Here is a 16,372-nt window from a genome sequence, read left to right on the forward strand (position 1 = left end):
CAATCCGCTCTGCCTCCAGACACGCGACCATGACTAAATATCAACAGGGTTCCAAGCTACTGTGGCTACCCAGATTAACAGGCTAAGACAGACAGAAACCCTTAAACTCCAGTCAAATATGATGTATTAGGGCTAAATATTACTGCCGTGATTTCTGCCCTGAAGGGATGTTCCTTCTTCTAAATGAAGACCATGAATCTGTGTTGGGACAGGGCTTTGATCCTGCCACTAATGACCAAAACCAGGTTCAGTTGTTGCACCGCAGGGTATTATTTGTTCCAGTGATGTGGCCAGAGTTTATTAATCTAATGGAGTTCAACTCATGAGAGCGTTCAGTGAACCATGTCCTTTATATTTGAGGAGCTTTGTTACGACATTGCTTAATTCCCTGTATACTGGAAATGGTCAGGGACTTATTTTTGCTGCTGTGCCGCAACTTCCACTGTTCCACTAAATGTATTATGACGCAGGCCTGAAGTAAACTAAATTACAGTTAGACGATCATCACAGAAGACTACAGAAAATGTTTTTTAATTAATCCTTTATATGCAATATACCTTAAGAAATGTACGTTTAATTTATTTTCCTTTAGTTAAGTATCTAGGGGGGTAACATTGTTAGCCAATTGTCATATCTATGAATTGAGCATTCCTCATGTCCTTTACTCTGTAAGATAGTCCATATTTTACTCTGTATGTTACTCCACATTCTGGGGTCACAGAGCTACCCATTGCTGTCAGTTTTGACTGTAGCCACACCTGGACCCATGAAAGGGAGACACCTAATGCTAGTTAGACCCCCATATTTTCTACAGTGCAGGATGGATGTGTGAGAGCTACTCAGCAGGTGTTGAAATAACATAACACAAAATGTAACGTCCAGAAGGAATCAGTGCTAATGTTAGAAAGCTAGGCTGAGAAGCTTCTGCTTCCATTTCGAGTCAGATGTCCAACTTAAGTTTTTCTCACATGGACAGCTTCTGTCACTGGTTTCCTGAGTTTATCTTTTATCCTGTTTCTTTTTCACTGGAGCAAGGCTCTGTTTGTTCCAGAGCATCCTGAGTGCATCTTGAGTGACCTTTCTGGTCTGCTTTGACGACGTAATGTTTTCTTCCTAACGGTCCCTTTCTCCCAGACAACCTCACTGTAGTGCTGCCAGCGCTCTGTCTGCTCCTCTCATCAGAACCAGTGAGACCAGAACACAGTCGCTCTCTGTCCTCCTGCTTTTACTTTGGCGCTGTGTTTATTTCTCTAACAGGACAGTGACAGATTTAGCCCATCAGACAAGAAGAGAAGGAGAGACCGGCTGGCAGGAGAAATGAAAATAAGTGCACATGAGCTACAGGAAGAAAAGTGGGGAGATGGTGAAAACTAGAGAGAGAGAGAGAGAGAGAGAGAGAGAGAGAGAATGGAGGAAAAGAAGTAAGTTATTGTAGCTCCTGTGGCTCTAATTTGTCCACTTCCAGAGAAACTAAACGGTCTTTTGTCAATGCAAATGGACTGAACAACCACTATGAGTGTGAATGTTGTTGGAGCTATGTTGATGATGTCAGTGGGTCCCAGTCAGAGTCTAAACAAATTAAGATGAGAAATAATTCTACTGGAACATGGATGACAGAGAAAAGGCAGTGGTGTAAAACAAAAATGTGACATGTGTTGTACAAAAAATATTGGCAAACAAAATTTGAATGAAAACGGTGTTAATAAAGCCATGAAAACTTTAATATAAATTGAATATCTGTCATGCATTTGAGCCTAGAGGACATTAGTGGCTCCTGTTATTGTATCCAGTTAACATTCTGACTCTCAATGCGCCTTTGACCATCAAAATTTCAACACATCCATGAGTTACCTCCAGTGAACAAAGAGAAGCCCATTGAGAAACAGTTAAACGTAATGTAACGTAAATCTAATATTAACAAAGATAAGTCATGTAGAAGATTATCAAAGACACAGGGCCAACTTTTCAAATTGGACTGACTCTCTTCAGGTGGTGAGAACTTTCAGCACAGCATGTGACCAAGATTTATAGACAAAACTCACATTACCACATGTTGTGGTAAAAAGTACCTCAAGATGTTTCTGAGTCAAACGGCACACGCCTAGGTGTAAAATATGACACATCCATTTGTGGGTACGAAATCTCTTCAAAATTGTAACTGTAACAATTTCTGTCCTCTGCAGACTTATTTATAATTTTTGTCAATAAGAAACTCCTCACAATAGTCATAATAAATCACATTTCAATAGCACTTCCTGATTCTCTTTCCCGAGTCTTGGTTTCCGCTTAAAATAGTGCCCAGAAAAATAAGGCAAGCTGATGACCAATATGCTGTTTATAATGATGATTTTAAGGGGAACAGCGAAGTATTCCAGGAGGGAAAAATGGGCCCAGAATCCTAATAGACAGCAGTGTAATCCCAAACCCAGAGCCGACAGCATGAATGAACATTTACATGTCAGCCACGGTGTTCCATAAAATCAATCATCCATCCCAATCCCCTTTTCGTCTTTCCTGCCCTACCCCTCCCTTCCTGCTATTTGCCGTATCATATGTTCCACCATATGCCCTGGGGAGAGAGAATATACGCAAACTTTCATCTGTAAGTGACACGCTGTCATCACTGTTTGGGTGGAGGGAGAAGAAGGGAATAAGGAGGACAGAAAGATGGAGAGAGACGGGATGGGAATTAAGTGAAATGTAGCCAGAGATGTCACCTCTATTTAGGTGTGGTGAGAAATACGCACAGCCTGAAAAATGCACAGATAGACAAAAAGGTGCGCTTGTTAGGAGGCTAATTTAAGAGTGAATTTAAAAAAAAAAAAAAAACACCCACACATACAATTTAATCACGACTTGTTACTTGTAATCAGGTTCTTTGGTAACGGTAACTACACTGATGGGATAGCAAACTTGGCCTCTGTGATGTGGTGTCTCACTTAAAATGGAGCTTGGACAAGAGACATTCTGCAAGCTTTAATTATTTCTGGTAGTGTGGCTTAAGGTGCTGGCGAGAGGGGCTGTTGGCTCTGGAAAGAGCCAGCCTTCACAGTGTTGCGGTCACACATTTTCACAACACTGAAGGCAAAGATGAGCACAAGCTAGTCCAGGAGGAGGGATCTGAAATCTGAGCCAGCAGGATGATGGAAAGAAGACAGCAAAGAGAATGAGATGAGCACATCACAACAATAATTACCCAAGCCATCTGTGATGACCCACCAAGCCCATCAAAATCTCTGGAAAAAGTTGATTCACCATTGTGACCCTGAGCCAGGAGATGGGACCTACAGCCAGACACTCTCAGCTGGAGCACCACAGGAGGGAGCCCATGGTGGCACTCTAACCAACAGAGACATTTTGTAGCACTATCTGTAACAGAAAGTCATGGAAACCATTGCAGTGATCACAGTCAGTCCAGATCCAATCATTTGAATCCATGAAACAAAACCATTTGCAAACCCCCCCTTCTCCAAACAGTGACTGCCCAGTCATAGCTTAGCAACCATAAATAGGCATGTCAGGCCTGTCAAGCTTTGGATTTCTCCTCATGCCAAAGCCATTCCCTTTCATTCCAAAACTAAAAACACAAAAGCAAAAGTGTAACGAATTCATTAAAAAGCGTGTTTGCTCTCATGTAAGCTGTAATCATTAGCATGTCCAGCTAACTAGCTTAACACCCATAACCTAGCGTTACTACCAAGGATAAGGAGCACATCATGTTTTTTCTTATCATACTGACATCACTACACACTAGCTCTGGACTTCCATACAAGAATAATTCTGTTTCTTTATTTAATGTTAGCAAACATATCTTCTTCATGGATTGCCATGATTGGTGAGTGTGCTGTGTTTTTGCCTGGGACATGTAGCTTTAGCCTCAATCTTTTAGCACAGTATCATGTTATGTAGCCATCAATGCATGTTTGAGACTAAACAAGACTTTCATTTTGAATGACTCAGCTGGAAACAAGCTAGCTACAACTAATGAAATCCCAGACACTTTTCAGGCAAAAGCAACAGTCACTGCACAGAAATGAAAGGCCTGTTTTTGTCTACCTCTGTCTGGGAGAAACAAATGACTAAGATATTCAAGTGGTAAATGTGGTTTTGTTATCATTGGTTTATTGCATATGTGCCATGTGAGACAGTAAATAAGGAGGTAGGATGTAGTCAACACTCATTTCTCAAGCAGATCATTTTGGTTCTCACTGGATGATGGATGGATGTAAAGGGAAATGGGGAAGAAAAATACCAAGTATTATGATCTGGTGAGACAGGTGGAGAGATTTATGATCATAAAAGTGAGATCAAATTGTTCCCCCATGAAAGAATTCTGTGGCAGCCGAACAACTGTGAAAGCCATTTTCACTTGCTTGTCATGTGAAAGGGTTAGTAAAATTAAAACAACTTTCCTTGAGGTTTGGGAAGGTCTTGGTCATGAATACATGAGAAATGCTTTCATTCACAGTAGAACGACACTTCTTAGCATGAGTTTGGCAGTGACTACATGCCAGAGCTTAAAACACACACGCTTACACTTTCCATCGTACTGTTTGAGAGTCAGGCTACAGCTGCCTGTAGTTGTTTCTTGGTTTTTTTCTCACTTCATATGAATGAACCTTTGAATCTTCAGTCATTAGCCTCGTTTCATTGAAATTTCAGGAGACCAGTGGAAGGAAAGATACAGTGGGAAAGGAGACATGGAAAGAGAGGGAGGAAGAGACAGGGGAAAAAACATGATGAGTTAGTGGATGCATCATATGATGTCTGCAGATGGTCTTCCCTTTAACAGGTTATATCAAGTTATTTGGGGACCTCCTCTCTTTCAAAGCAAGTAAAACTATTTTAAGTAATTAAAATCTGTTTTTGAATGTTTTTTAGTTGATAAGTCTCCTGCATGTGAGCAGAGCTCTAATATAGTATCATATCTTTGGTACCATTCCAAGAAGCTAGAGTTTTTCTGGATTCTTGCTTTTTTGCATCCACATTTGCATGATTTTCTGCAGAGCTCCGTGTGCATGTCCACATGTATTAAAGTGCATATGAGGCTGGATTTCTCTTCTGACACATGGGACAACTTAATGCTGATTTATACCATTTTTTATCCCTCAGTAGTCAAAAGAAAGTTTTCCCGCCTCGACAGAGAGGGAACAAGGGAAACAAAAAATGGAAAAGGAGAAACAGAAATTAAAGACATATTAAGCCAAAAAATGCTGTTTGGAATAATGGCAAAAGTGGAACATAAGTAAAAGAAGTAAGATCTGATCTTACAAAAGATTTTATATTTATTACTCCTCTGTTGAATAGAAACAGACAAAGAACAGAGCCAGATTCACTGAGCCTCAAACGTAACAGACAGGAAATCTTCCAAACCAAAGGAAAACAAAATAAGTGGTTTCTTTGGACAGGTGAGTTTGATACTACTGCACACACTCTTGTGCTTGTACTTTTATGAGGTGTCTCCCAAATCTCCTTTTTCAAAAGGCTTTATGAGGACTCAAAATGACAGTGAGTCTGCACTTGGAAAAGCAAAGGCCTCACATATGGCTTTACAGAATTAAGAAAAAAAGTGAATATATAATATAAACTCTTATACCAGTTTTTATGACAAATACTATTTCTGATCTACTGGTGAAAAGTCTCGGAAACACCATTTAAACCATGAAACCATGAAAAAATGCATGCACACATACACTGAAAACACAGGTCATGCAAGCTATATCCTTTCTCAGAATTGTGAAACGTTGAAGTACAAGTGCTACAAACAGACAGGGTTTGAAAATGAAGATGAGTCAGGTGACAATTAATGCTGAAATGGGGTTGATTTAAAATTTCTAGGGCTCACCAAAAAAAAAGAAGAGAAAAAAGAACTGCATTATTCAAGACTATCAACTTAAAGACACTGTGTATTCATTGTATTTACCAAAATAAAAGCCTGCTGTCAAATATGAATATTTGTACCACTAGAAGTGACAAACAAAATCACAACATGATCTAACTAACTAGGTCAGTTAGATTAATTTTAACATCAAGTTATTAACATGCCCAGTATGCTGTGCCTCTCAGTAACTGCATCAGTTTCTTAAAAAAAAAAAAAAAAAAAAAAATCTCAATTGGAATCAATTTGTTTCAGCTACACACCATCAAAAATTTTGCCTCTCCACCCTTCCTCTTGTCACAGTTTAACAATTCACCCACTGGTAAGATTTATAGGGTGAATGTGAGAGCAAAGAGGAGCGTAGGTCTCTCTCACAAACTGTCGCCAACGTGGACCCATATTTCAAGGAGCCTTTCAAACCACACATCACAGTTTCAACCCACACATCATGATCTCAGCCCACACATCATGGTACAAACTGTACTACAGTCTGCTGTTTGACCCGCTATAGTGCAGATATACTGCAGTTCACTCTAATACAGTAAACTGATGCTGTTAATAGAGGAGGAAACACTGCTTATTTATACGAGTAATTGCACAACAAAGGTGAATAGTGAACAAGTCTGTGTTGTGTACATGAAATAAATTATTATGGCTGCTGTAACTCTGAGTCCAGACAGAAAATATCAAGTCCATGCTAAAGACACACACGCACACACACACGGTTTAACACACACACAGAACTTGCCGTGCCTAAAGCAACACAAGCGGCTCCAACCTCAGTCTTCAAAAGCCACTCCAGCCTTCTGTTGTCATTCCATAAGTCATCCACCACAAATTAAATTTTCTGTGTCAGTGATTTATGCTGTGAAGAAAAAGCCATAAAAATAAAGATCTCTGTTTGAGTCCAAGGCCTTCTAGTAGTCTCCACTAAAAGTTAGATTTTTTTTTTTTTTCTGAGAAATCACAGAACAACATAACTCACAGAACATCCAGTATCATGTAGTGGTATCTTGTCCTTTCAAAGTCTTGTATTTTGGAAGGAAAAAAACACTTAAAAGGAAAAGTCTGTTTTTACAACCTGGGTCATTGTTATTAGACCCATATAATTTATGACAGTTGTGACACAGCTTCACAGCTGTGTCCAATTGGGACAAGCAAGTGAGGTACAAGCTCATTAATCATGTTGAAAAAACAGTTATCAATAACATCTAAGGGAAAGCCATGAAATCCAGAAATGCATATTTGTGATGCTACATCAAACTATTTCATAACACAGCAACTCCAAATGGCAGCAACTGTTCTGTATTTCAATAAAGAGAAATTGTGATACTGTGACACGCTCAGAGAGGTAAAACATCTAATGGATTGCTCTTACACATTGGCACATAGAGTAAATGTTCATATTTGTAGACACCAGAAATTAATTCAGGAAGAAAATCAACAGCATTTCAGTCACAGGATTCTTTGATGTGCTACATTCACTTTTTGTCATTAAGACTCATACAGCAGGTGCATGTTACAACAACATTTTGTGCAGTTTTAATTTTGGAATTAGGATACTGTTTAGAGAAGTAAAAGTAAAAGAAAGAAAGAAAGAAAGAAAGAAAAAAGAAAGAAAGAAAAAGCCACTGCCATATTTTTGAATACATATATTTTCCTTCCTTTTCCCTTTGACTGCAAACATAAATTCAAAGGTGAGCTGAGGTCAACTTGCAGTTAGATTGGGAAAATTATACATCAGTGTGCATCTGCATGTGTGTGTACGTGTGTGTGCATGAGTGTGTGTGCGTGTGTGTGTCTCAGACATTGATGTTGAAATCAGTCATTCAGTCACCCTCCAAAGACTCAGCGTGAGACAAACAGGCCGTGCTGCCAAGACACTGATGTAGAGGACCGGGAAGCTTTTAAACTGCAACCAAACCACTTTCACAACGTGTTCAAGGGAGCAAGGGGAATTCTCCAAAAGGCTAATTTGTCCACAGTGACATGAAAGTACCATTAAAGGTTTTCCATCATTTTATTTTCTGTTTATTCCATCAAACTATACGTGGGCTGCATTTAACGGACTCTTAAAATGACCAAAATGACTAATTTGGGTGAATCAAATAACCAAAAAACCATTGTAACAAATAGATATTGTGTGAGCTAAACAATAAACGGATGAACAAAAACACTTGTGGGTTGGATTCAAATACTGCTGAATTATCTTACATTCATTATATATTTTTCAAAAAATTTTAACCACACTATATTTTTTATGTGTCGCTATAGTAACTTGCCATAGTAACTGACCCCAAAGATGATTATACAAGACAATCTGACTAGGAAGAAAGACACAGTCTTAGCAATCACCTTATCGGACAACTGTCAAGGTAATAGCACCTAAATCTGTTTGTGTCTCTGACATCCATAATCATGCACATAGATTTTATGTTTTAAAAAATATAGAATTTTATCAAATGTCACAATGCAGAAACTACAGTATGTAGATAGAATTTGAAGTATGATTTTGGTTCTATGATTTTTATACCACAACTTGGAGAAGCAAAATGTTTTTTAAAAAGTTAGGGAGGTTCTTTTGTTACTATGAAATAAGGAGTGCTACTTCAGTAGACACATGATAAATACTGTATGCATTCAGTTTGTAGACGTGCCTTAATTTTGTCTGTATTTGTTGATGATTAAGGTACTGTTGAGTTAGTGGAGGAAACAATTTAGCACAGTGGGATTTGTGTTCAGCTTTTATTGATTCCCCAGTTGTTACTTGTTCTTATGCAGAAGTTATTTCCACACATTTAGGTGTAGTTCAGACATACACACACAAAGAGAAGGAATTTAGGCTAAAGTCAATCATTGAGAACAGGAAGGATTTTTAAAATTAAAGTGCAACCACAGGTCTGGATGAGGTATACTATAAAAACACTGTGACATCCAAAGCTGTAAGGTGGAGTCGTGAGAAACGGTGAGAACTCCAGAGGTGGTTTTCTCAACACCCATCTGACTCACATTACTTAATATTGCCAGCTACTTGCGTACCACAATTTGCGGCTTACAGCTCCCTATCTAATCCAACGTTTCATCGAGAGTGAGATAAAGGCATTTGCGCAATTGTCTTCACTCCAAATGGTGTCTTAAATCCTGAGAGGTTACATTACCAGGGGCTTATAATCTCAGTGAGATCAGAATTTGATTAAAAGATTTCTAAATTTCTAATGAGGATAAATGTAGTGGTGTCTGTGTGTGTTAATGGTATTAGACGGCATTGCCACACTGTTTGTTGTCAAGGGGAAGAAAATAATCTGATATGTTTGATTTGTTACTGGAATAGGTTCTTATGTTGGCGGTGTCTTCACTGTGCCTTCAAAATGAATTTTCCTCAAAAGAGTTATGGAATCATTTCTATTATACACATATTTTTAGCTTTAGAAGTAGACTAGCTGACATTTCATAACAAAAACACAACACTCTGAAGATGTTGGAGCTCAGCAACTCTTAAAATATTCCCCAAAAGGGTGGTTTTAAATCAGTTATAGCAAGACCAGTGAAAACAAAGCCAGTGATTCCAGTGCCAGGTCTAATAGCTCCACGGTAATAATGATAATGATGGTGGTTTAGTTTATCATTCAGCACTGCACGTGCTCTCTCACTTCTAGACACTGAGTGTGTTTATCTTCTCATCCTAATGTCTGTCTCCAACATATTTATCTGTCTGTCTACCTGAGTGTCTGCTTGCTTTGTGGTCTGTGTCTGTCTGCCATACATGTGCATTATTAATGTGCCTCATAATAACCCCTTCTTTTTACAGATATAAAAAAAACTGCGTGAGAGTGGTTCCTGCCCACTCTCTTCTAAAAATGGACGGTGCTTTTAAACTCTATAAAGTAAATTACTTAGAGTCCATTTATAGGGCTCAGGGAAGCTGATCAAACTTCCCCCGGGGGACTTTCTCCGGGAAGCTGCAACTCCAACGATGCAAATGACAGCAAATCGGGCCTCTCATCTGAACGGCATGCTACGGTGATTTTAACATCACCCTCACGCATTTGCTCACATAGAAGCAGAGGCAAGACACAAACATGAGTACACACATACTCATTCTCTGGCATGCATTTAACTTTTACTGCTTTTGGTGTACAGGACTATCCGCCTCATGTCTGAGATCATGTAACCAAGGAGTATAAAGGCTCAAAACCTCCAAAGCAACATGGTATCTGAATGCATGTATTACAATGTGTAGTGAATAAGTAGCAGCATATGCATTGAGACACATATCAGTAAACAAAACAATCGTCTCTAGACCTGAAACAATCGTCTCTAGCTCTATTGCTGCTGCTGCTGCTGTTTATAATTTTCCTCAAGTGTAAATGTTTTGTCCAGAGGCAAAACTATGTCCAGAAACTTGGTTTGATCAAGCGCCACAGAGTAAAATACTGAAGAGAAATGCAGACGGTGGATGGATATAAAAGTTTCATCAAGAAAACAAAGCTTGTTTTGGTGCAGTGACAGATTTTCTTTTAAAGAACTGGACAAGATGTTGGGAAAAAGTGCATTTTTCTTAAAAATGTGAGAATAATCTATGTTCAATGAAGAGTTTCAGGGGTTTATATGTTGAGGCGTGAGAGCTGTATTTTTAGGATTCATAATAAACAGCAAACAGCGTCTGGATTTTTTTCACCCCCCTTATTTGAATAGCTGGTTAACATTTTACCACTATGACAACAAAACTGACATTTGATATACTGAAGTGAGTCTGTTCAACGCAGTCCCATTAGACTTCATGACTTGAGCTTGAACTGAAACCCAGATCATGAGCTGTGAATATGATGTAACTATGGCACTGAACACTTCACTTGAGTTTCATATACTGTATATGACAAACAGGAGAAATACTGGTAACCAGTTAAAACAACTTTGATTAAGGTTAGGATTAGGTTAAAGCAATAAAATTTAAGTTGAGGTTTAGTTGACTAAACAGTTTATTTAAGTTTGGGAAAGCCATTGGTCATGGTTAAATAAGGCAAACTTTTTGAAAAAAGAAAACTTCTCTCAGTAAAATACTTCCTGGAAGAGCTGGATTTTGAACCAAAGTCAGCAGAGTTGAAGGCAGATGTAAACACCAATCCACAACACCATTACTTTCCGTCATATTGTTTCCATGTCAAACAAATGGCTGATTTTGTTGAAGAAACATCATCTTTTCACGGGAACGAGAAACGCGCAGTCTGGGCTTTCACGCAGGTACCACACACTTGCTTTATAGGAGATCATTTCTCAAAATTTCAAAGGAACAGTCTTGTCTGTATTGACGCTTAGTAGATGATATGAGAGCCTGGACTCTCATATCAGGCTTGAACAGGTTCAAAACCTTTGTCGATACAGTGTCAAAGTGAAAATTCAGCCATCTGCGGTTACACAGAGTTGTTACTTGTATATCTTAGTGGAATCAAAACCTAAATTTGTTTCTGATATCTGTTTGTTTTTCTGAAATTGTTGAACTTGGTCACCTGAGGAGATTTTTGTATGTGTAACTGCTCTCAAAATTGCACAATCAACAGTGAGGAGCAGTCAAAAACCTGCATGCAAAGCTTATTCTGGCATTTTCTTTGCTTCCCACTTATTTAAACAAGGCCAGGATTAAGAACTCTACCTCTGAGAACTCCATCAACAGGTCCACTTAAAGATAAATGAGATGGGATGAACTTATTCAAAGTTCTAATAGATACCTAATTTTCTATAACCACCACCACAGCATCCAAGCACTGTTTGACCACCCACATCGGAACTCAAAAGTGGTTTAGAGAGAGAGAGAGAAGCTCAAACCATGGTTCCTTTCTCACCTCCACGCAGCTGACCAATCACAGCATGAGGTTAGTTTGAATGTCGGATTGTTGGTTTTGGAAAGTTACAGAAATTGTCAGACACTGTCCCACCAATTCTGCCACTGGAAAGGTGTGGAGGGAGGGGGTTTCCAAAGTGGTCCAATCATCAAACAAGCAGTCCTGATGAAGCATACTGGCAGCTTCAGCATACTGACTTTACGTGGGTAGTGCCACTCCTCCTTATTTGAGCTCTCCACCTCCACACCAGTATTTTCAACACATTCAGCTCAATTCATTTTACCCCCCCAGATTCCACAGGGATTTCAGGATGGACAAGTGATATAACCCTCCACTTCATGCAGGAAAGACAATCTGTTTCTCTTATAAACTAGTTTAATCAGATGCCTTGCAACCACTGGTATCATCCAAGACATATGCTTTGAGTCTAAAAGGCACAACCAGCTGTTTTTTGACCCCAGAAAGACCGAAAACTCTCCTCTGGCTGTGTGATAGACTGCCAACCTGTCCACTGTTTACTCTGCTTCTTGTCCATTGTGTGCTAGGATAGGCTCAATCTGCCTATCCCGGCATGCCATGTGACTCTGAACAGATTAAGGGCCTTACGAACAAAATTATTAACATATGAAAATGTTGTTTTTCACTCACAGCAGAGTGCTCATTCCCCAACGCCAAAACGACCTTGTGTGGCTTAGACAGTTTGCAATTTGTGCATAGTCCTTTATATTTATTTGCCCGTATGGTCTGTTCTAGTAAGACTACACTGAGGAAGGCAGTTGTATATTTATAAGTGGTTGTCTATAAGTGCATTTTTTCTATAGAAAAGGCATTAAGATTTGGTTTTGATATATGTGCCCAGTGATGTGGTTCACACCCAGGCCAGACAGTAGCGATAAATAATCTGTGAGTTTGCTTATTTTACATACTTTGGTGATAGAGAAGGGTTTCTTATGTTTTTTTTTTTAAAAGCAATCACAATGAGTACAAAAGGGAAATCACCGTGTGGGAAGAATGTTTCATGGGAAAAAAAGAGACGTGAGATGAGTTTTCAGTCTCAGATGGAAGGTGCAAAGTGAAGTGGGTCTTTCCATGATTGCCAGTGCATCAGATATAGACGTACAGATCTTGGAAGACTTTTTACCCTTGTGTTTAATTTGAATCAATACACAACAGTTTATTTACTGTATCTCCTCAAAATGTGATTCATTCAGATGCTTGGAAGCTTGGACTCAAATTCAGCCTTACATAATGTCACAGTATACTGTAAAATCCATTTTAGAGAAAAATGCCTCTTACATTACATCAGTCAATACTTTGAAACCACAGATGAGTCTGTCCTCATAAATACTGTTGTTTTGCGTGTACAGTTTTCAAAATCCATCATGAGATTCCTCTCCTCGCTTAGCTTTCCAAGCCAGACTGGGTTGTTATTGGTGTCTGGATGAACTCTGAACTGCTGAAACATAACAATGTATGCAACTGCCTTTTGAATGTTTAAGGCCCTCTGCTTGTTAGGAAACCAACTAGTATTTGTTGACGCGTTGATATGACTTCCAAATGTCCCAGTATTTTGCATGTCAATATACTTGTCAGTCCCAGATTTTCACAATTGAACTCTTTATTTTAGGCTTTTCAGAGACAGCCCTTCTGATCACCAAGACCACCAGCGCTCATGGTTGACTGCTTGCAAAGCCAGCAGATTAAGTGCTGAAGCAAACTGGAACACGACTTTAATTGATTCCTGGTGAGGATCAGTCGGGTGATAGTGGAAATCATCTGACTCACTTGCACAGAAAAATGAAATCATAAAAACAAAAGGGAAACATCACACAGTGTATGACTTTGGTTGTCACCACTGTTTGTTGTGTGTTTTCCCAAGAAACAGCTTTGTCTGTGCCTGAATTCCCATTAAATACCAGGAAACACAGGCAGCACAGCCACTTCCACAACATTTACTGGGCCAATCATGACACTCATGCCCTACAGTAAGTTAATGTGGTTGAGAGTAGAGGTTAGGTAAATATTTTATATGCTGAAGTTGCTGTTGACGGATTTGTCATTGACACACATATGGGCAGTTTTTGCTACTTTGGCTGTTTTAAAATACGAATGGTACTTCCAGCGTTGTAAGTGGGTTTTAAAGCAGCAGAGAAAACAGGGCTGTTTTGTGGTGTGGTTACCACTATGGAGTCAACCCTCAATCCAGGAGTGTGAATCACGTTCTTAATTAGAGAACGCAATCCAAACCACATGTAAACAATTAGCCTTCAGGATAGCAGGGGTGTTCCTATGTATATGTGTGTGTGTGTGAATATGTGTGTGTGTGTGTGTGTGTGTGTGTGTGTGTGTGGTGCCCTCACAGAGTAGGAATGCTGCACTTTCCCAGACCTTGACTGAAACAGTGTATCAATCCACAAAAAATGAGAGGATGATTAATAACTGATGGTACAAACACACACACACAGAGCACACACTGTCTACCACTATGCATATGAGCTCTCCATATTATCTCAGTACCATTAACAGTTATGTTTTATCTTGAACCTTGAATTTTAAATAGAAAGTTGAATAAATACTCCAATGTTTTTAGCACAAGTTCCATGTCTGAGCAGCAAATCAACATTTTTATATTATTATTTGACATTATGTTACATTATATTACTAGTATGTGAAAGATGTCACTCATGGTGACAAACCCCCAGAGAATTATTCCTCTAACCTCTATGGCACATTTTAGCATCGTTCAGCTAAAATCGTTCAGCCAGCTGTAAAACCAAAACAATGGTTTTACAAAAACCAAAACAATGGTTTTACAGCTGGCAGCTTTACTGATTTTGGTTCACTCTCACCACTCTCCTCAGCGTCTCAGTTGCAGCAAGGTTATGACTTTTTATTAATTTATTTATTTTTCACTGGTCACACACGTTTGCTGTTGAAATTGGTTGTTTCTTTTAAATTTTCACCACGTCAAGCCACACCAGCTAGCCAGTTAACATCTGCAACACCAAATGCCAGAGCCATAAAAGCCATAAAATAGCTCTCGTACCAAAATACACAGCTCTCAACATCAACAAATTCCTTAGCAGGAATGATATAGACTTCGAAGCTTGGAGCAAACAGTGGAAGAAGCCAAATAAAACTTTTGTCAAATTCTGTTACTGATATTGAGTCTGTGAGGCCTGAAGTATTTTCAAGCCTGTGTGTGTGACTGGAAATGTTTTTCAAAGATAGTCCAAAAGAAACAAACATCACAATCAGCACCACGAATTGATTAATGACTATGCTATGACTTGTCCAACATGTGACAGGCCTATATTATCTCCTTTGAAAAGCACAGCGTTTGCAACAGCTGAAAAAAGTTGTAACTTGACTGTAGGGGGAAGAATGTGCTGTCATTTCAGAGCCAATACTGGATGTGTTTGAAAGATTTTTGTCTGTAAATACAAATAATGTTAAAACAGGCCAACCGCATTAAAAGCAATGAAGCATTTCACTCTTCTCCTCAAAATGGCCGCTTTTCAAAGTGACGACTAGCCAGCTCAGACCCTTGGGGAACGACAGCACCATTTCTGATTAAGATGAATCTCCCTGTTTTTCTCAATTATTAGTCTCTTAATAACATCAGCGCCTCCCTTTACTTCAAAGAGCAGAACATACTAACGCCCCCGATGACTTGTCTCACTGATGGCGAGCTGAAGACATCCCTGGAAGCATAGCTATTGAATAAGGAGATCCCTCTTTGTGCCAAGACATGTGGCTCTGACCACACACTCTTCCTTACTTGTTATTCCTTGCTCTGTCTCTTGTCTTTCTCTGTCGTCTTATCAAATTATTTCTCATTCTCTCATTATCCTTTCCTGTCTCTTTTCCTCTCTTTTGCCACCCACCCTCCCTGCTTTCTCTCTGTCCCTCCAAGACCTCCAAACCCTCTAATCCTTGTATGTTTTCATCACATAGTGACAAACCAGAGGATGCAATTATGCAAGAATCTGCGTGCACGAAGCATTTTTGTTCTCATGCACTTTTTTTTTCTTGTGTGTTTGTGGGCATGTGCGTTTGTGCATAAGTGCATGTACATAATGATCATCTGTGTTTGTGTGTGTGTGTATGTGTTCAAGCATAAACCTCTCCCACCAAATGGTTTGTGGTCTGAAGGGTGGAAGGAAGAGTAAAAGAGGAGAGGAGGAGGGAGAAAAGAGGCCCAGGCCCAGAGGTGCTACTCCCTTGTTGTTGATAAGAAAACATCCCAGTCGCTTTTGACACAGGCATGTCTACTATTAAACACTGTGCTGTCTCTATTTAGCCTAAATAATTACATTATCTTTAAGATGATTCATCAGAAATCTTTAGTATGTCACAATGAATTCATTTTCATTCAGAATATGTGTACGGAAATATGTTAAATAGTGCATAGTACTTATTTTCACTTCAACAGTTGTTATTAAAGCACATGGGCATACAGCGCAAAAAACACTGTCTTGTAGCATGTGTTACTGTGCAGTTGCAGCATGATCATATTGATGAATTATGCCAAACAATGTGCAGATGATGAACAGGGGTGTAACTTCTTCTCCTCTGAGTTCCACATTTCCTCTCCAAAAATACAAATTTCAACTAACAGCTACAGTTCCATGGTCATGTACCAAACCAAGTC

Source organism: Lates calcarifer, linkage group LG15 (genome assembly GCF_001640805.2).
Source record: "Lates calcarifer isolate ASB-BC8 linkage group LG15, TLL_Latcal_v3, whole genome shotgun sequence".
Lineage (NCBI taxonomy): Eukaryota > Metazoa > Chordata > Actinopteri > Centropomidae > Lates > Lates calcarifer.